This window comes from Thalassophryne amazonica, chromosome 9 (assembly GCF_902500255.1).
Source record: "Thalassophryne amazonica chromosome 9, fThaAma1.1, whole genome shotgun sequence".
Classification (NCBI taxonomy): domain Eukaryota; kingdom Metazoa; phylum Chordata; class Actinopteri; order Batrachoidiformes; family Batrachoididae; genus Thalassophryne; species Thalassophryne amazonica.
This window is the reverse complement of record NC_047111.1, coordinates 118,243,378-118,263,682: the sequence shown is the minus strand read 5'-3', so window position 1 is coordinate 118,263,682 and position 20,305 is coordinate 118,243,378. Positions and strand designations below refer to the sequence as shown.

Below are 20,305 nucleotides of genomic sequence, written 5' to 3'. Positions count from 1 at the left end.
GTAAAGCAATAAATCAAGACCCTACAGCATTTTTGCGAGGTCATGGGGTCAAACCATCCTTGTTGCTTTAGAAGTGGAGTGAATAAACTGACACATCCATTTTTAATGAACTCGCTCAGCACGTCATATTACCAGAGCTTTGATTAGTTGTCCTGGTTTGTATATTGTAATATAAAATTCCACGTCTGTGACGACACGACGTGAACACAGACACTTTGATAGTTTGTCCTTGAATGACAAACTATCTCACCAATACTTCATTTAAAACCACAAATCACAAAAGCTGTACAGGGCCGGAGTATCGGAGGATGTGTATTCATGACAAATAACAGACACACAAATAACATCCAGACTGTAGTTCAAATGGATTTTCTACATCCTCCTTTGTGGATGTGCAGCTTCTTGGATCTATTTAAATATTCTGTTCCCAGAGATATAACACTATGAACATTTGGGCAACCAAGTCACCAAGAGATGACCGTTGGTAATAACATCCCAGCTTCATCCATTTTATTCATATGGAGTAAGAGTGGAACAAGCAGCTTGTCTGTATGTTCGGATCTGTCACGATCGTTGTCCAGTTTATATCAAATCTACTGTATTTTGTATCCACTTTTTCCTTTTACAGCTTCTTTCTTTTTCTTTTTTTTTTATGGGGTCTACTCAACCTTGCACGTGGTCCTCTACAGTTTTTTGACAAACCAACTTCAGACAAGTTTCATGTTCGGCTCAGCAGTTGTATTTATTTTTTTTCCTAACCAGCAGTGTTTTTATTGTAAATATAAGGAGCTTGGAGTGTTATTAAGATATCGTCTGAAGCCAATAAATACAGGTCGGTCTATGTGTATCCAAAGAACATTCCTCTTTTTGTCCCTCAACTGCTCCTAACTATATTTAAGGCCTCAGTAAGGGCACAAGCTGTGCAAGACTTTGGATTACATTATATTGAATTATATTATAAACCAGTTCGGATGCAGAAATATATTTGCAGCGATTTAAACAGTATGAAAATTGTTGTTTATTCCTTTACTGTATTATATTTCATTTTACTGACAATTGGCCACACATTAGAATTTTTTTAAGTTTTTTTTTCAATTTGTAGTAAGCTAAAAGCATGTGTCTCACAATTTTTTAAGGGAAATAGTAAATAGAAATAACATTTTTTCCTGTCTTATCGCACAAGTCTTTTTTTAATATATGCAATTGTGTATGTTTAAAATGGTCTTTTCTTGCAAAAACTGATCATATGTATTGTATGATTATTTGTGTACATGTCTGCATGCATATTGTGTGTCTGTAGTGGAGTTCTTTACAGCAAACTCTGTGTGAATGCTTGTTATTGTGTGTAAGATTATTAAATGTGTATGTGTGTGCTGTGGAATTTTGTGTGCACTGTGAATGTGAATGAAGAAAAACAAGAAAGAAAATTTACATTCTCCTCACAGGATTACTATTTGAACTTCAGGCTGGAGTAAAGTGAAACAAGGCACATTATTTATCTTTACACTAAATTTCTTTGACACATCAACGAAGCTAACATTTAGGAGCTGTTACAGTTATAGACATCCATGGACTGAAAAACAAAAAGAAGAAGAAGAAAAAGAAGAAGAAGAAGAAATTATTGTTGTTGTTATTTAACGTGAAAAGCTCAGGAAAACCCTGAGCTTATTTCCAAAAACTACTTTTTGAATGAATAGTGGTGAAACATATATGACAATAATATGGAAGTCAAACAGTTTGTACTTTCTGCTCAAACATCTAAATTATAAAAGTGGTGTGTGTGTGTGTGTGTGTGTGTGTGTGTGTGTGTGTGTGTGTGTGTGTGTGTGTGTGTGTGTGTGTGTGTGTGTGTGTGTGTGTGTGTGTGTGTGTGTGTGTGTGTGTGTGTGTGTGTGTGAGAACTGACATTTGCCGTTTGGTATGCTTATGTATTTTGGGTCAAGGATGAACGGTGCGAAAACGGAAAAAAGTTAGTAGGACTAATATTTTTGGAGAAATTAGCAATTTATCTAACCAGTAAACAATGGACATGGTGCTGCAATGCATCATGGGAGCTTGGGGTATTGGGGTTTTAAATGTTATTGTGGTTCATGTTAGTTTATCAGTGTTGTTAGTGTTATTGATTTATTGTGTATTGTAGTTCAGTTGGTTTAGCTCAGTTTAGTTAACTGCCATATTATCATTACCATGAGTGAGAAGAGTATTTCTTTTGATGTCTGTTTGTGCGTGAGTAAAACTAAAAGCACTTGCCTGCAGCAGAATGCAGAAAAAACAAAAGGCTCTGTGTGCATGTGACTGGGTACAGCTGACATTCGCTGTTTGGTTTTTGTATTTTGGGTCAAGGATGAAGAGTGCCAAAATGGAACGCTGATAGGACTAATATTTTGGGAGAAGCTATGGATATTTGCTAACGTTGCTAACTAGATTCTGGACTAACATGCAATTCCAGCAGGGGGCACTAAATCATCTTTACCTTAAAAGTGTGTGTGTGTGTGTGTGTGTGTGTGTGTGTGTGTGTGTGTGTGTGTGTGTGTGTGTGTGTGTGTGTGTGTGTGTGTGTGTGTGATTTTATTTAGTAAATTCAATTTAAGTACATAATATAATTGTAAATACATTAAAAACACATGTATGACACAAGAAAGTGAAAACACTTATTTCCATTGTGGTCCATTTAACAATCAAAGGACAAAACAGAAGTAATACTACTACTACTAATAATAATAATAATAATAATAATAATAATAATAATAATAATAATAATGTGTATATGATAACAATAACCTAAACAATTTATAAATACATTAAGACAGCAATTTAACATTAAAAATTAAATAATTATTTTTGAATTTAATCTTTATTTAACCAGGTTAGTCCCATTGAGATCGAAGTTTCCAATTCACCTAACCTGCATGTCTTTTAAATGTGGGAAGAAACCAGAATACTCGGAGGAAACCCACGCAAACACGGGGAGAAAATGCAAACTCCACACAGAAAGGCCACAGGTGGGAATCGAACCCATGACCTTCTTGCTAAAGGAAACGGTGCTAACCACTAAGTCACCATGGTGACTTCTTCTAAAAATTGTTGAGGTCTAAGGTTCTAAAATCATTCTGGACTCACACTCCATTCCAAGTCATTATACAAGCTTTGCTTAATTTATTACCCCCCTTGAAAAATGTCAGCTACCTATTTTATAAACACAAGCCAATCTAGAGCCCACAGATCCCAACACGCTAGTTACTTTTAATGAAACATCCCGCATACATGAATGTTGTTAAATTAGTTTAAAGGATTTAAAGGACTGGTTGATTTCTGTCATCATATAAAATCAAGCAGCTCAGCTCAGAAATGTGGTTTTGTTTGTCAAAGTTGATAAACGTCTTCCATTTTCTCAAAGTGCCACAGCAGAATCTCAGAAATTAATTCATTTAATTTTTTTCTTTTCAGAGTGATTCAGTAACAGCGTGAGGACGACCTGGGACAGAATGTAAGGAGACAGCACACGTAATCAGTTCTGTTGGTCAAAATTATCCCAGAGTTGTCGTTTTGGCAACAAAAAATGAATTACACTGTTCCACCGCCACGTCACTGGTGTTGATTCAGCTGTATGCTGGTGGTTGTTTTACTTTTTTCCCAAGTTTTGTTTTGTCACCGAGTTCACCCAATGCCAAGGAAAAATGGATCCCAACAAAGAGAAATGCATAATATCCTCATGTAATTTGACCCTTGTCGTGGGGGCGACTGATTCATTCCGCCTGTGTGTGCGAGACATCAAAAGAACTAAACTGAGGTTTCCGACCAGCTTCCAGGTGAGATGAAGGAAAGAGGCGAGCTAAAGGTGCTGTAACAGACTGAGCGCTGTGCCTTTAAATGAAATTCATTCAGTAATAATTCCCATTTCAAATGTAATGTTTCCAGCTGTTGGCAGGCAGGCAGAGTGCAGCCGGAGGGATTAGAGCCACTGTCAGCACGAGAAAGCGCAGAGGGGTGCACAGGAAACGATGGCGGCCCCGTGGAGGCACAAGGCCACACCGCCGGCCCAGCTGCTACAACGCGGCACTGAGGGAAACAAGAAAAGTGCAAGGTCAGAGCGTTCAGAGAAAGAGACGCCAAGCCACAAGGGAAACATGCGCCAGAGAGGCCAAAGCATGCATGAGGCAAACGTGCAAACATTAACATAAAAACTCTAATTCTCCTCAAATGCACAAATCTGAGCGTGAACTTCGGTTGCCTGGAAACACATCAAGCTGATTTAAGCCCACATACGGGGCAGCAGGCAGCACAGAGCGGTGAATCTGTGCCCGACTCATAAATCACACGTGCCGCTGATGGCCGGACAGGCACATTGCTCAGGCATGTGGAGAAGGAGGAAGTACGCTGGTTTGATTAGCAGGAACGTCACTCTGTGCGGCTCCGTGGTGTTTTTCGACTCGCTTGGCTTTCATTGGCGGCTGCTGCAGCCACTCTGGAGGTGGTAATTGATTCTGGCAGAACCACAGTGGCTCACAGTGAGGCCAGCGTTTAAACGTAGACAAATGGAAGCCAGCTAATGTGGAATTTCTTTATTACCTGATACGAGCCATCAAAGGATCAGTGCCACTCCAATAAGAGAGAGTTAAGAGATGGAGCCCAGGCCTTCACACTTCCACTTGTCTATTTCTTAGCAGATAGTTCACATTCATGAGTTCATTTTTTCGTGAGCTTCCGAAAAGCCGAGGTATGTTATTAGCCTGTAAGATGCAGTAACGGAAAAATATGAGTCCATCCAGTTTGTTAACATGATAATTCAAAAAACAACAAATTCTATCATCTTGGAACTCGCCAAATTAAAGACCAGTTAATGAGGACAAACACTTTCACATCAGATGACCTTTGATGCACCAGATCAATTAATTGCCTATGAAATATCCCATCGATGTGTCTGACACCTGCTGAATTGATGATGGATTAGGAGCAGGTGAGGTTGTCAGTGAGACTCAGTTTCCCCACAGAAATGTACTAAATGAGATAAGTACAATGTTAGTACCTTTGCCAGTGAAGTTGGGTGGAGGTTATGTTTTCACCCCGTTTGTGTGCTTGTTTGTTTTGTTTGTTTGTTAACAGCCAGCAACTCAATTTTTCATATACTGTTATTAAAATGTTTTACAGAGGATTCATATCCTGATAGGCAAGAACTGATTAAATTTTCAAGGTCAAATGTTAAAGTCAGGAAACATCTTGGAAAATTGAAAAAAAAAATCTCTATCCTTTAACATTAAATGAATTTTCAAAAATTCTGTCAGAAAAGACTGAATTTCTTGCATATTTATGAGCGTTATATCGGATGGTGTCCTTTATTGACTGATAAAGTTTGATCTTGATCTGATCCGGATTACAGATATTGTGCCCATTTAAATTTAACATTGAAAACCCCATTGAATGTATATTTTACAATGTACCTTAACCAAATGTGCTCCAGTCTATCAGGTTTGACTGGCAAAGCAGGCTGGACACAAATGCAGGACATAGAAAGACAGCTCTGTAGTTTTAAAGCCTTTACTTGAGAGGTTAGCAGGGGTCGCTACACAGGCAGGCAGTCCAAAATGAGCAACAGTACAAAAAACATCAGGCTTAGGCGTGGTCGAGGTACACAGGCAGGTGGTTGAAAAACATGATGAAGCAAAGGTAGCGAGGCAAAAAAAAAAAAACAACAACACAAGAACAGTGCTGGAAGGAAGGCACAAGGCACATCGATCTGGCAAGGGACAAAGGTAAACTGTGAGGCTTACATAACACCCAGGTGATTAACTGCAAATCAAGAACAAGTGTGTGGAGAAGCTCCCCTAACCAGGGTGTGGCCAGACAGAGAGGAACGCCCACCACCAAGAGCCAATAGAGAGAGACAAGAAAGAGCAGGACAGAGAAAACCCAAGCAGAAGAATAAAACAAGCAACCAGACAGATCACACAGCAAACAAAATAAAATAAAAATAAATAAAACAGACCACAACTAAAATGCAGATTCAGACACAATCACTCTCATATTTGAAAGTGAGGTGTAGACTGGCACTCACTATCACCTGACAAACTTTGATCCTGATCTGAACTCAATTGTGGATTTTGTGAACATTTGAATTTAATATTGAGCAGCCCATTTGGTGTACATTTTGCATTATATCTCAATCAAAAGTGCCTCAGTCACTCTTATTTTTCTGTTCTGGATTTACCTACACCAGCAAAATTGGATGGAGTCTTTCGAATTTTATGCCTGTTTGTCTTCCAGTCATCAGTCGGAAGCCAAGTGTCAAAAAGCAATGACAAATTGTGCACAGCAAAGATAACCAATGTTCTGTGGAAATGATCTGAAAAAGAATTCAGAAACCAGCAAAGGTGGCAAAAAAAACCCCAAGAACGCCACAAAAAAACTTGGATTCAAGTGCTTGAACTAAATACATACTCCTGACATTTGCTCACAACTAATTTAGCTTATGAAAAGCCACTTCTAACAGGACTTTAACCTTGGAAAAATTTTTCCAAGGTCAAAATTCATGGAATTGGAAAGTAGTGTTGGTGGAGGTTTGAGCTCTATGAGCACCATGTTCTAGTTTCCCAACTTTATTTGTACGTGGGTAGATTTGTTTTGCAGTGATGTTGTGAAACTCAGATAATATGTTCATGCCTCCACACAACTGCACATTAAAAGATTTTACAGATAACAGAGAGAGAGAGAGTCTGTTTCTACTCAGACATTTCCAAAACTGAAGAAGTAACCTATTTTTTCCAGGTCATTTATCATCACTTGTGTTCCAAATCTCCAATAACCTTGTCACAAGTCCACACAACTCTGCAGAAAGGATTTTGAATTAATTACTGATTTCAGTTGTGAAAGTAAAGGAAAATGAAAGGATGTTGTCAAGGTATGGAATGAATCAGAAATAAAACAATATTTCTGATTTGTTAACAGTGATGATGTTCTAAAATGCAAATAATGAGGTCATGAGGCCACACAACCCTGCAGAAAGGATTTTCTATTCATGCTGTATCAGACATTTATTTCTTCTCTGTGTCTCTCATGTGTAGATTTGTAAGTTACATATAATTTGAAATGAGCTTGTTTGTCTGGTTCTTTTCTTTTCCAAAGCCTGTAACAGCCACCAAGGCTCAACTGCTCATTATAAAACTTAGTGAACAAATCAGTTAATACAGAAAAAACCCCACGGATGGTAAAAAAAAAAGAGTGATGGTTTGAATAATAATTCCGGACCTCTTGTTCATGTTCTTAGAGTAAGAATTTATGATCACAAACTCAAAAACTACACTACTACACATGTGGCTGGGTTTGCAGACTTATTCAAAAGGAATCCAGAGCTGGTGATTTTGCCTGTTTCACACCAACAAAACAGAATTAACATGACCACCATTTTGCCTGGAAATAGACTTAAAAGTGCCTCAGGGCTTCCGCCAGCGTGCTCGCTAATCATGGTCAAGATGCACTTCAAGTAAATTACTCTTTTGTTCAAGAAGGAAGAAGGAGGCTGAGGCTCCGGTGGGAGCAGGTTATTTATTAATGGATGCTTCCTGCATGTCTGTGTGACTGAGTAAAATAATTCCAAGTTTAATTCCAAGTATAATATGTCAATCTACTGTATACCACTTTGACTGTAGCTTTGATTTTTGTCATTTTGTTATTCTTTTTTATTTATTTATTTACAATGGCAAACCTGTAATGAGTGGAGACCGGATAAACATCACACCTGCAAGCAATGTGCCACCTGAACAGTCGCACAATAACCAACACATCATGGTGCACTCAGGCATGATGATGCTGGCATGCATGAATAAATGCTGGAAAGTTTTGCCCTGAGGCAGTTCAGCTGAAGCACTTTCTGTCCCACCGCTGGCAGCGTACTTTCTGCCATCCAGTGCCTACTTGCGCTTTATTAGATTAGTCATTTATTACCAATAGGTATCCTATTGTTCCTTGCATGCTCCTGTATTGTGCTTTACTCTGACAAAGTGGAAGCATTTCAAAGCCCTGAATGAGATCATGTTGGCGATCTTCACATTTGGTCCCAACATGCAATACACGTTTGGCATAGGGAGGTCTTCCAAGTACGTCCAAGTGGGAGGAGGCCCCAGGAAGACCCAGGACATGTATTTCCCATCTGGCTTGGGAATGCCTTGGGATTCCCTTGGAAGAGTTACCCAACTTGGCTTTGAATAGAGAAGTGCCGGATGAGGTGCTTGGTACTGCAGAAAACTGGCAGAAAATGAATGAATGAATGAATAAAGTCTACAAATTTAATTAATTCCAACTTGCACATTGTACTGTAGAGAAAACCAGTTCATCAGGAGCATAAGCTGTTTTGTGATGGTCTCGTGGTTAAAGTAGCAAGCTTGTGACCAGAGGATTGCTGGTTCAACTCCCTGTCAGACTGGAATACCACTAAAGGCCTTTGGGCAAGTTCCTTAATCCCCAAATTGCTCCTGCTGTGCAACTGAGCGCCTTGCATGATGATACACTGTGAATGTGAGGGATCATTATAAAGGGCTCTGAGTGTCTGATTCCACTGGGAAAGCTCTATATATATGCAATCCATTTAGTTTATTATAACCCTCATAGGGTGTGCCTCATCTGTCACTATATTGGCTTGAACAAAATTATTATATACTGTTACATATATCTACTAATATAAGCAACAGATTGGTTGTCGTTAGTGTCCTACAGCAGCCTATACGCAAGATTATTGAACAATATCAAAAATATATCCATCTGGTGGACATTTACCATTCACGCAGGTCCACATAGGTCCCTGAAATTGGAAATAAAACCTAGAATCCAAAGCAATATTTTTTCATAATGACTCATGTAACATGACTCGTGGCTAATCACTGAGTGAATAGTTGTAGTACTACAAAAAGTTCAGGAACTATAGTCTACCAGGAGAAAAAAGTTCCATATTGCAAAATGACACACATGTTCCTGAATTCTTGAATTCGTTCCGATGTTGCAAAAGAACCTTTGTTTTTCCTTAGATGAATGCATTGTAATAAGTGCTGTTCCAGTTCTACTCTGGATCCAGCGGGCTGTTGTGTCAGTGCGAGTTTCCCCATGTCCACCACGTCAGCCATGTCAAACACGAAGAGCAGGCAGAAATGAAAAGAGCCGCAAGTGAACAACGAGCTATCATCTATCAAAACAAAGGGCGGAAAACAAACAACAAAGATGCCGTTTGGGACACCAGAAGTGCCAACATGAAAGAGTTCCTCAGAGGCCGAGCCAGCAGAGATAAAAGGAAAAGCCAGACAGCGTCTTTCATGTGGAGACCATCTCATGTGCCTCTCTGCAGCTTCAAGACCAAAACATCTCTTTCCTGTGACGGGCAGGGAAGCAGGCGTCATCTCCTCCGCTGCACTGACAGCATCATTGCTAATAATTTATTTATTTTGCCTCAAGTAAAACACCTCAGTAAGTCTCATTTGCTGAGACGAGGAGAGATCTGAGAACAATTGAGTTTTTGGCACTTTCCAGAATTCCGGTCCGGAGATGATTTCTGACCTTCTTCTCTCAAGCTGTTTAACTTTGCACAGAAAGACTTTGCTTTCATTGGCAAGATGGGTGCAGATGTTTGAATCAGATTTTACATTTTGCAACAAATGCATGTTGACACGCCAACAACAGCTGAAAGAGTAAAGAAAGAGTTTAAAACGAGCTTCAGCAGCTTTCGATTGAGATTAAAACAGACTGTAGATTTCTAGTCCGTTCCACTCATCCAAATGGTCTCCAGCCTTCTGGTTCTTTTCTCTCTTTCGCTAATCATCCTCCATTAAAGCCATTTAAGTAGCATCTGTGTGGTGACCTTCACCTCAATAGAAACCAGCCGAGCGAAAGCACGCGCACACGTGTGAGAGACCTTGGATTTTAATCCGTGTGAAATCAAAAAAGCACGTGCAAAATGCAAAACAGTTTGGAACACCTCCTATGCCAAACGTGCACGAAAAAGCTGCCAATGTTAACAACAGAGAGGCAACAATTAAAAGTGCAGCTAAGTCATCCTGATAGACCAAAGGTGCATCTGCGAGATCGTGCAAGGATGAATGAGCCCACGCTTCATTCCACAGTCCTCATCAAAGCCTCTTCAAGTAGCCCAGCCAAAATAGAGCCGGACACACAACTGCACCTCGTTGTGGAGCTGCGTTGATTTAATCTGCCCTAAACATGATCTAATTTAAAGATAATATGACCCTTGTGTGGTCGACATGCAGTGAAACTTCAATCAGACTGATAAGACAAAGTGACCTCTGTTGGAAAAGAAAACTTTCAAGGCTGACATTCCTCCCGTCTGGTCCCTGTGATCGCCCACAGCTCCATGCCCGGGGCGATGACCTTTAACCACCAACCACAAGGAACTGTTGCTTTGCCCGTTTAACCATATTCAATAAAAGAACTTATGCAAATACAGACTGCCTCCTACTGAGAGATAAACCAAATAACTGCCCACAGTCCTCTGCCCACCTGTTACGGACAAAGATCACTGGGTGGTAATAATTATACCACGTTGGCATGGACTCCCACAAGAAATCCCCTCAACAAAACACCCACCTTGATGGAATCCTGGCAGAATGTTGGCACGGCACTGGTGCTGGTGATCCCTCAGTCAGTGGCGGGACCCACTGTGATGGAGAGCCATGTGATGCAGCTCGGAATGCTGGAGGCCGGCGCCGGGTCAGAGGGAGGTGTGGGGAGATGGAGAGTTGGTGGCAGAACAGTGGAAGGGGACCATTGATGCCAGCGGTGGATTTTGGGGGGTGACTTGTGGCCAGCAGCTGAGGCTTTAGTGCTAATCCCCCGCCGGCAGGCTGAGCGTAAGTCCACTGTTCATCACCATGACGTGCTCTTCTGTGTAAGCCAACTTTGCACTGAGGGGAGTTCAGCACGTACAGAAAAGGTATGTAAGACATTCCCACCAGATAAAAAGAAAATACATCCACAGCCTTATGGTTTCCCCTCATTACTTTAGTAGTAATTTGCCAAATTATGAGACACTAAGTCATAACTGTGACGTACTAATTCAAAAACATGAGAAACTGGTGATCACTGTGAGAAGCATGAAGCCAAAAATAAGGACATCCTGTAGTTTCTCACAATTATGAGATGCTTCAGTGTATAATTTAAGATACTGGAAAACAAAATAAAAAATAAATAAATCCTAGATTATGGTGTAGCAATCCTGTTATGAGGAACTCATAAGTGAGTCATGAGTCATATTTTGAAACTGTTTCTCAGAATTATCCATAAGTCATGTCATGACATCTAATAATTGTGACAGATTATGACTTGTTACATCCACCAAGGACGTAATAAAATCATCAGCATTTATTTATTTGTCTGTCAATTTAATTTCATTTTATTTTCATTTTATAGCGCCAAATCAATCAATCAATCAATCAATCAATTTTTTTTTTATATAGCGCCAAATCACAACAAACAGTTGCCCCAAGGCGCTTTATATTGTAAGGCAAGGCCATACAATAATTATGTAAAACCCCAACGGTCAAAACGACCCCCTGTGAGCAAGCACTTGGCTACAGTGGGAAGGAAAAACTCCCTTTTAACAGGAAGAAACCTCCAGCAGAACCAGGCTCAGGGAGGGGCAGTCTTCTGCTGGGACTGGTTGGGGCTGAGGGAGAGAACCAGGAAAAAGACATGCTGTGGAGGGGAGCAGAGATCGATCACTAATGATTAAATGCAGAGTGGTGCATACAGAGCAAAAGAGAAAGAAACAGTGCATCATGGGAACCTCCCAGCAGTCTACGTCTATAGCAGCATAACTAAGGGATGGTTCAGGGTCACCTGATCCAGCCCTAACTATAAGCTTTAGCAAAAAGGAAAGTTTTAAGCCTAATCTTAAAAGTAGAGAGGGTGTCTGTCTCCCTGATCTGAATTGGGAGCTGGTTCCACAGGAGAGGAGCCTGAAAGCTGAAGGCTCTGCCTCCCATTCTACTCTTACAAACCCTAGGAACTACAAGTAAGCCTGCAGTCTGAGAGCGAAGCGCTCTATTGGGGGTGATATGGTACTACGAGGTCCCTAAGATAGATGGGACCTGATTATTCAAAACCTTATAAGTAAGAAGAAGAATTTTAAATCTATTCTAGAATTAACAGGAAGCCAATGAAGAGAGGCCAATATGGGTGAGATATGCTCTCTCCTTCTAGTCCCCGTCAGTACTCTAGCTGCAGCATTTTGAATTAACTGAAGGCTTTTTAGGGAACTTTTAGGACAACCTGATAATAATGAATTACAATAGTCCAGCCTAGAGGAAATAAATGCATGAATTAGTTTTTCAGCATCACTCTGAGACAAGACCTTTCTGATTTTAGAGATATTGCGTAAATGCAAAAAAGCAGTCTTACATATTTGTTTAATATGCGCTTTGAATGACATATCCTGATCAAAAATGACTCCAAGATTTCTCACAGTATTACTAGAGGTCAGGGTAATGCCATCCAGAGTAAGGATCTGGTTAGACACCATGTTTCTAAGATTTGTGGGGCCAAGCACAATAACTCAGTTTTATCTGAGTTTAAAAGCAAGAAATTAGAGGTCATCCATGTCTTTATGTCTGTAAGACAATCCTGCAGTTTAGCTAATTGGTGTGTGTCCTCTGGCTTCATGGATAGATAAAGCTGGGTATCATCTGCGTAACAATGAAAATTTAAGCAATACCGTCTAATAATACTGCCTAAGGGAAGCATGTATAAAGTGAATAAAATTGGTCCTAGCACAGAACCTTGTGGAACTCCATAATTAACTTTAGTCTGTGAAGAAGATTCCCCATTTACATGAACAAATTGTAATCTATTAGATAAATATGATTCGAACCACCGCAGCGCAGTGCCTTTAATACCTATGGCATGCTCTAATCTCTGTAATAAAATTTTATGGTCAACAGTATCAAAAGCAGCACTGAGGTCTAACAGAACAAGCACAGAGATGAGTCCACTGTCCAAGGCCATAAGAAGATCATTTGTAACCTTCACTAATGCTGTTTCTGTACTATGATGAATTCTAAAACCTGACTGAAACTCTTCAAATAGACCATTCCTCTGCAGATGATCAGTTAGCTGTTTTACAACTACCCTTTCAAGAATTTTTGAGAGAAAAGGAAGGTTGGAGATTGGCCTATAGTTAGCTAAGATAGCTGGGTCAAGTGATGGCTTTTTAAGTAATGGTTTAATTACTTCCACCTTAAAAGCCTGTGGTACATAGCCAACTAACAAAGATAGATTGATCATATTTAAGATCGAAGCATTAAATAATGGTAGGGCTTCCTTGAGCAACCTGGTAGGAATGGGGTCTAATAAACATGTTGATGGTTTGGATGAAGTAACTAATGAAAATAACTCAGACAGAACAATCGGAGAGAAAGAGTCTAACCTAAAAAGCCTTCAGTTGGTTCAGAATGCTGCAGCTAGAGTACTGACGGGGACTAGCAGGAGAGAGCATATCTCACCCATATTGGCCTCTCTTCATTGGCTTCCTGTTAATTCTAGAATAGAATTTAAAATTCTTCTTCTTACTTATAAGGTTTTGAATAATCAGGTCCCATCTTATCTTAGGGACCTCATAGTACCATATTACCCCATTAGAGCGCTTCGCTCTCAGACTGCGGGCTTACTTGTAGTTCCTAGGGTTTGTAAGAGTAGAATGGGAGGCAGAGCCTTCAGCTTTCAGGCTCCTCTCCTGTGGAACCAGCTCCCAATTCAGATCAGGGAGACAGATACCCTCTCTACTTTTAAGATTAGGCTTAAAACTTTCCTTTTCGCTAAGGCTTATAGTTAGGGCTGGATCGGGTGACCCTGGACCATCCCTTGGTTATGCTGCTTTAGATGTAGATTGTGGGGGGGTTCCCATGATGCACTGTTTCTTTCTCTTTTTGCTCCGTATGCATCACTCTGCATTTAATCATTAGTGATCGATCTCTGCCCCCCTTCACGGCATGTCTTTTTCCTGGTTTTTTCCCTCAGCCCCAACCAGTCTCAGCAGAAGACTGCCCCTCCCTGAGCCTGGTTCTGCTGGAGGTTTCTTCCTGTTAAAAGGGAGTTTTTCCTTCCCACTGTTGCCAAGTGCTTGCTCATAGGGGGTCGTTTTGACCGTTGGGGTTTTTTATAATTATTGTATGGCCTTGCCTTACAATATGGAGCGCCTTGGGGCAACTGTTTGTTGTGATTTGGCGCTATATAAGAAAAAAGTTGATTGATTGATTGATTAACCAAATACCGGCATCACAAATCACAACAAAGTTGCCTCAAGGTGCTTCACACAATTAAGGTCTGCCCTTACCAACCCCCAGAGCAAACACACAGGCGACAGTGATAAGAAAAAACTCCAGCTGATGATTTGAGGAAGAAACCTCAAGCAGACCAGACTCAAAGGGGTGACCCTCTGCTTGGGCCATGCTACGACACGATTTACAAAACAATTTACAAATCGAATATACAGGAAATGTTGCCGGTGCACAGGACATGAGGGTTGCAGAAGTGGACACCACAGCCATCTCTGTCTGTCTGACTTTTAGCAGGATTACCAGGATTACTACTGCACAGATTTTGACGAAAGTTTCACCACAAATAAATATTAAGCCATGGAATACTCCATTAAATTTTGGAGGTGATCTGGATTCAGATTCTGGATCAAGGTTTCACTTTATACAGACTTTGAAGGATTATATCAACTTCAACTTCAACTTTTTTTTTTATATAGCGCCAAATCACAACAAACAGTTGCCCCAAGGCGCTTTATATTGTAAGGCAAGGCCATACAACAATCATGAAAAACCCCAACGGTCAAAACGACCCCCTGTGAGCAAGCACTTGGCAACAGTGGGAAGGAAAAACTCCCTCTTAACAGGAAGAAACCTCCAGCAGAACCAGGCTCAGGGAGGGGCAGTCTTCTGCTGAGACTGGTTGGGGCTGAGGGAAAGAACCAGGAAAAAGACATGCTGTGGAGGGGGGCAGAGATCGATCACTAATGATTAAATGCGGAGTGATGCATACAGAGCAAAAAGAGAAAGAAACAGTGCATCATGGGAACCCCCCCACAGTTTACGTCTAAAGCAGCATAACCAAGGGATAGTCCAGGGTCACCCGATCCAGCCCTAACTATAAGCCTTAGCGAAAAGGAAAGTTTTAAGCCTAATCTTAAAAGTAGAGAGGGTATCTGTCTCCCTGATCTGAATTGGGAACTGGTTCCACAGGAGAGGAGCCTGAAAGCTGAAGGCTCTGCCTCCCATTCTACTCTTACAAACCCTAGGAACTACAAGTAAGCCTGCAGTCTGAGAGCGAAGCGCTCTGTTAGGGTGATATGGTACTACGAGGTCCCTGAGATAAGATGGGACCTGATTATTCAAAACCTTATAAGTAAGAAGAAGAATTTTAAATTCTATTCTAGAATTAACAGGAAGCCAATGAAGAGAGGCCAACACGGGTGAGATATGCTCTCTCCTGCTAGTCCCCGTCAGTACTCTAGCTGCAGCATTTTGAATTAACTGAAGGCTTTTTAGGGAACTTTTAGGACAACCTGATAATAAAGAATTACAATAGTCCAGCCTAGAGGAAATAAATGCATGAATTAGTTTTTCAGCATCACTCTGAGACAAGACCTTTCTGATTTTAGAGATATTGCGTAAATGCAAAAAGGCAGTCCTACATATTTGTTTAATATGCGCTTTGAATGACATATCCTGATCAAAAATGACTCCAAGATTTCTCACAGTATTACTAGAGGTCAGGGAAATGCCATCCAGAGTAAAGATCTGGTTAGACACCATGCTTCTAAGATTTGTGGGGCCAAGTACAATAACTTCAGTTTTATCTGAGTTTAAAAGCAGGAAATTAGAGGTCATCCATGTCTTTATGTCTGTAAGACAATCCTGCAGTTTAGCTAATTGGTGTGTGTCCTCTGGCTTCATGGATAGATAAAGCTGGGTATCATCTGCGTAACAATGAAAATTTAAGCAATACCGTCTAATAATACTGCCTAAGGGAAGCATGTATAAAGTGAATAAAATTGGTCCTAGCACAGAACCTTGTGGAACTCCATAATTAACTTTAGTCTGTGAAGAAGATTCCCCATTTACATGAACAAACTGTAATCTATTAGACAAATATGATTCAAACCACCGCAGCGCAGTGCCTTTAATACCTATGACATGCTCTAATCTCTGTAATAAAATTTTATGGTCAACAGTATCAAAAGCAGCACTGAGGTCCAACAGAACAAGCACAGAGATAAGACCACTGTCCGAAGCCATAAGAAGATCATTTGTAACCTTCACTAATGCTGTTTCTGTACTATGATGAATTCTAAAACCTGACTGAACCTCTTCAAATAGACCATTCCTCTGCAGGTGATCAGTTAGCTGTTTTACAACTACCCTCTCAAGAATCTTTGAGAGAAAAGGAAGGTTGGAGATTGGCCTATAATTAGCTAAAATAGCTGGGTCAAGTGATGGCTTTTTAAGTAATGGTTTAATTACTGCCACCTTAAAAGCCTGTGGTACATAGCCAACTAACAAAGATAAGTTGATCATATTTAAGATTGAAGCATTAAATAATGGTAGGACTTCCTTGAGCAGCCTGGCAGGAATGGGGTCTAATAAACATGTTGATGGTTTGGATGAAGTAACTAATGAAAATAACTCAGACAGAACAATCGGAGAGAAACAGTCTAACCAAATACCGGCATCACTGAAAGCAGCCAAAGATAACGATACATCTTTGGGATGGTTATGAGTAATTTTTTCTCTAATAGTCAAAATTTTGTTAGCAAAGAAAGTCATGAAGTCATTACTAGTTAAAGTTAATGGAATACTCAGCTCAATAGAGCTCTGACTCTTTGTCAGCCTGGCTACAGTGCTGAAAAGAAACCTGGGGTTGTTCTTATTTTCTTCAATTAGTGATGAGTAGAAAGATGTCCTAGCTTTACGGAGGGCTTTTTTATAGAGCAACAAACTCTTTTTCCAGGCTAAGTGAAGATCTTCTAAATTAGTGAGACGCCATTTCCTCTCCAACTTACGGGTTATCTGCTTTAAGCTACAAGTTTGTGAGTTATACCACGGAGTCAGACACTTCTGATTTAAAGCTCTCTTTTTCAGAGGAGCTACAGCATCCAAAGTTGTCTTCAATGAGGATGTAAAACTATTGACGAGATACTCTAACTCCCTTACAGAGTTTAGGTAGCTACTCTGCTCTGTGTTGGTATATGACAATAGAGAACATAAAGAAGGAATCATATCCTTAAACCTAGTTACAGCGCTTTCTGAAAGACTTCTAGTGTAATGAAACTTATTCCCCACTGCAGGGTAGTCCATCAGGGTAAATGTAAATGTTATTAAAAAATGATCAGACAGAAGGGAGTTTTCAGGGAATACTGTTAAGTCTTCTATTTCCATACCATAAGTCAAAACAAGATCTAAGATATGATTAAAGTGGTGGGTGGACTCATTTACTTTTTGAGCAAAGCCAATAGAGTCTAATAATAGATTAAATGCAGTGTTGAGGCTGTCATTCTCAGCATCTTTGTGGATGTTAAAATCGCCCACTATAAGTATCTTATCTGAGCTAAGCACTAAGTCAGACAGAAGGTCTGAAAATTCACAGAGAAACTCACAGTAACGACCAGGTGGACGATAGATAATAACAAATAAAACTGGTTTTTGGGACTTCCAATTTGGATGGAAAAGACTAAGAGACAAGCTTTCAAATGAATTAAAGCTCTGTCTAGGTTTTTGATTAATTAATAAGCTGGAATGGAAGACTGCTGCTAATCCTCCGCCCCGGCCCGTACTACGAGCATTCTGACAGTTAGTGTGACTCGGGGGTGTTGACTCATTTAAACTAACATATTCATCCTGCTGTAACCAGGTTTCTGTAAGGCAGAATAAATCAATACGTTGATCAATTATTATATCATTTACCAACAGGGACTTAGAAGAGAGAGACCTAATGTTTAATAGACCACATTTAACTGTTTTAGTCTGTGGTGCAGTTGAAGGTGCTATATTATTTTTTCTTTTTGAATTTTTTTGCTTAAATAGATTTTTGCTGGTTATTAGTGGTCTGGAAGCAGGCACCGTCTCTACGGGGATGGGGTAATGAGGGGATGGCAGGGGGAGAGAAGCTGCAGAGAGGTGTATAAGACCACAGCTCTGCCTCCTGGTCCCAACGCTAGACAGTCACAGTTTGGAGGATCCAAGAAAATTGGCCAGATTTCTAGAAATGAGAGCTGCTCCATCTAAAGTGGGATGGATGCCGTATCCAAACTACTTCACAGATTCTCACCTAATTTGCACCACAGATAGATATTAGGCCATGGAAGACTCCGCTAATTTTGGAGGGGATCTGGATCCAGATTCTGATCAGGATTTCAATTTGTACACTTCGCTTTGTCAGATTTTGAGGATTACATCAAAACTACTTAACAGATTTTCATCAAATTTTCACCACACATTGGTGTTAGGCCTTGGGAGACGCCATTAAATGTTGGAGGTGATCTGGAACCAGATCTGGACTCTGGATCAGGTTTTCTCTTTGTAGACTTTTAAGGATTATGTCAAAACTACTTCACAGATATGACATCACGATGTAAAACCAAGATCATGAAGGGAAGACTCTAGTTTGTTTCAGCTTGTGAATTAAATATCAGACTGTAACATCTTGATCAGTCGAACCATTCTGGATCAGTATGGAATTATTGCATGGCCTTTTATTGTGGGCAGTCTAAGGCACACCTGTGCACTAATCATGGTGTCTAATCAGCATCTTGATATGGCACACCTGTGAGGTCGGATGGATTATCTCAGCAAAGGAGAAGTGCTCACTATCACAGATTTAGACTGGTTTGTGAACAATATTTGAGGGAAATGGTGATATTGTGTATGTGGAAAAAGTTTTAGATCTTTGAGTTCATCTCATACAAAATGGGAGCAAAACCAAAAGTGTTGTGTTTATATTTTTGTTTAGTGTATGACTTGTTTGCTGATAATTATGACTTGATATCCAGCAGCTATGGCTTACTGTATTATTGCAGAGTAATGGTGTCATGTGTCCTTCACCAAATCGCCATTGCCAACCGAAACAGGAAGTCAGTCAAACTTTATCCCATCAATGCAAGATACTAAAGAACAGTCAAAGCTATATCATGTTACTGGTGGTAACATGATAAAGAGCCAGTGAGAGCCAACCACTCTACTGGTGGTTGGCTCTCACTGCGGTATTGTATCACTTCCTGTTCCGGAGCGATTTGTTTCCCAGTGTAATCTTTACGTGCCTTAACTAAAGCACTCCTTCTGCTGAATCACCTATAAATTATTTACACATTATTCACTTTGCGTGTTTTTAGGAATCCGCTAGCTTAGCGTAGCTACTAGCTCTTAGCCGATTTAGCATGGCGGCTTCTCCTGTCTCTCCCGCACTTTTCTGCTCTGGGTGTGAAATGTTTAGTTATTCCTCGGCCTCCTTTAGCAGTAACGGTACTTGTAATAAGTGTAGCTTATTCGTAGCTTTGGAGGCCAGGCTGGGCGAATTGGAGACTCGGCTCCGCACCGTGGAAAATTCTACAGTTAGCCAGGCCCCTGTAGTCGGTGCAGACCAAGGTAGCTTAACCGCCGTTAGTTCCCCCCTGGCAGATCCCGAGCAGCCGGGAAAGCAGGCTGACTGGGTGACTGTGAGGAGGAAGCGTAGCCCTAAACAGAAGCCCCGTGTACACCGTCAACCCGTTCACATCTCTAACCGTTTTTCCCCACTCGACGACACACCCGCCGAGGATCAAACTCTGGTTATTGGCGACTCTGTTTTGAGAAATGTGAAGTTAGCGACACCAGCAACCATAGTCAATTGTCTTCCGGGGGCCAGAGCAGGCGACATTGAAGGAAATTTGAAACTGCTGGCTAAGGCTAAGCGTAAATTTGGTAAGATTGTAATTCACGTCGGCAGTAATGACACCCGGTTACGCCAATCGGAGGTCACTAAAATTAACATTAAATCGGTGTGTAACTTTGCAAAAACAATGTCGGACTCTGTCGTTTTCTCTGGGCCCCTCCCCAATCGGACCGGGAGTGACATGTTTAGCCGCATGTTCTCCTTGAATTGCTGGCTGTCTGAGTGGTGTCCAAAAAATGAGGTGGGCTTCATAGATAATTGGCAAAGCTTCTGGGGAGAACCTGGTCTTGTTAGGAGAGACGGCATCCATCCCACTTTGGATGGAGCAGCTCTCATTTCTAGAAATCTGGCCAATTTTCTTAAATCCTCCAAACCGTGACTATCC

General features: G+C 40.6%; 1 long non-coding RNA gene across 1 annotated transcript; it reads left to right on the top strand.

Moving 5' to 3' along the window:
- Positions 1–5,280: 5,280 nt before the first annotated feature.
- LOC117516635 lies at positions 5,281–18,415 on the top strand. Its single transcript, XR_004562500.1, has 3 exons — positions 5,281–5,382; positions 9,824–9,830; positions 18,403–18,415. It is a non-coding gene; the product is annotated as an uncharacterized LOC117516635 (long non-coding RNA).
- Positions 18,416–20,305: the final 1,890 nt, after the last annotated feature.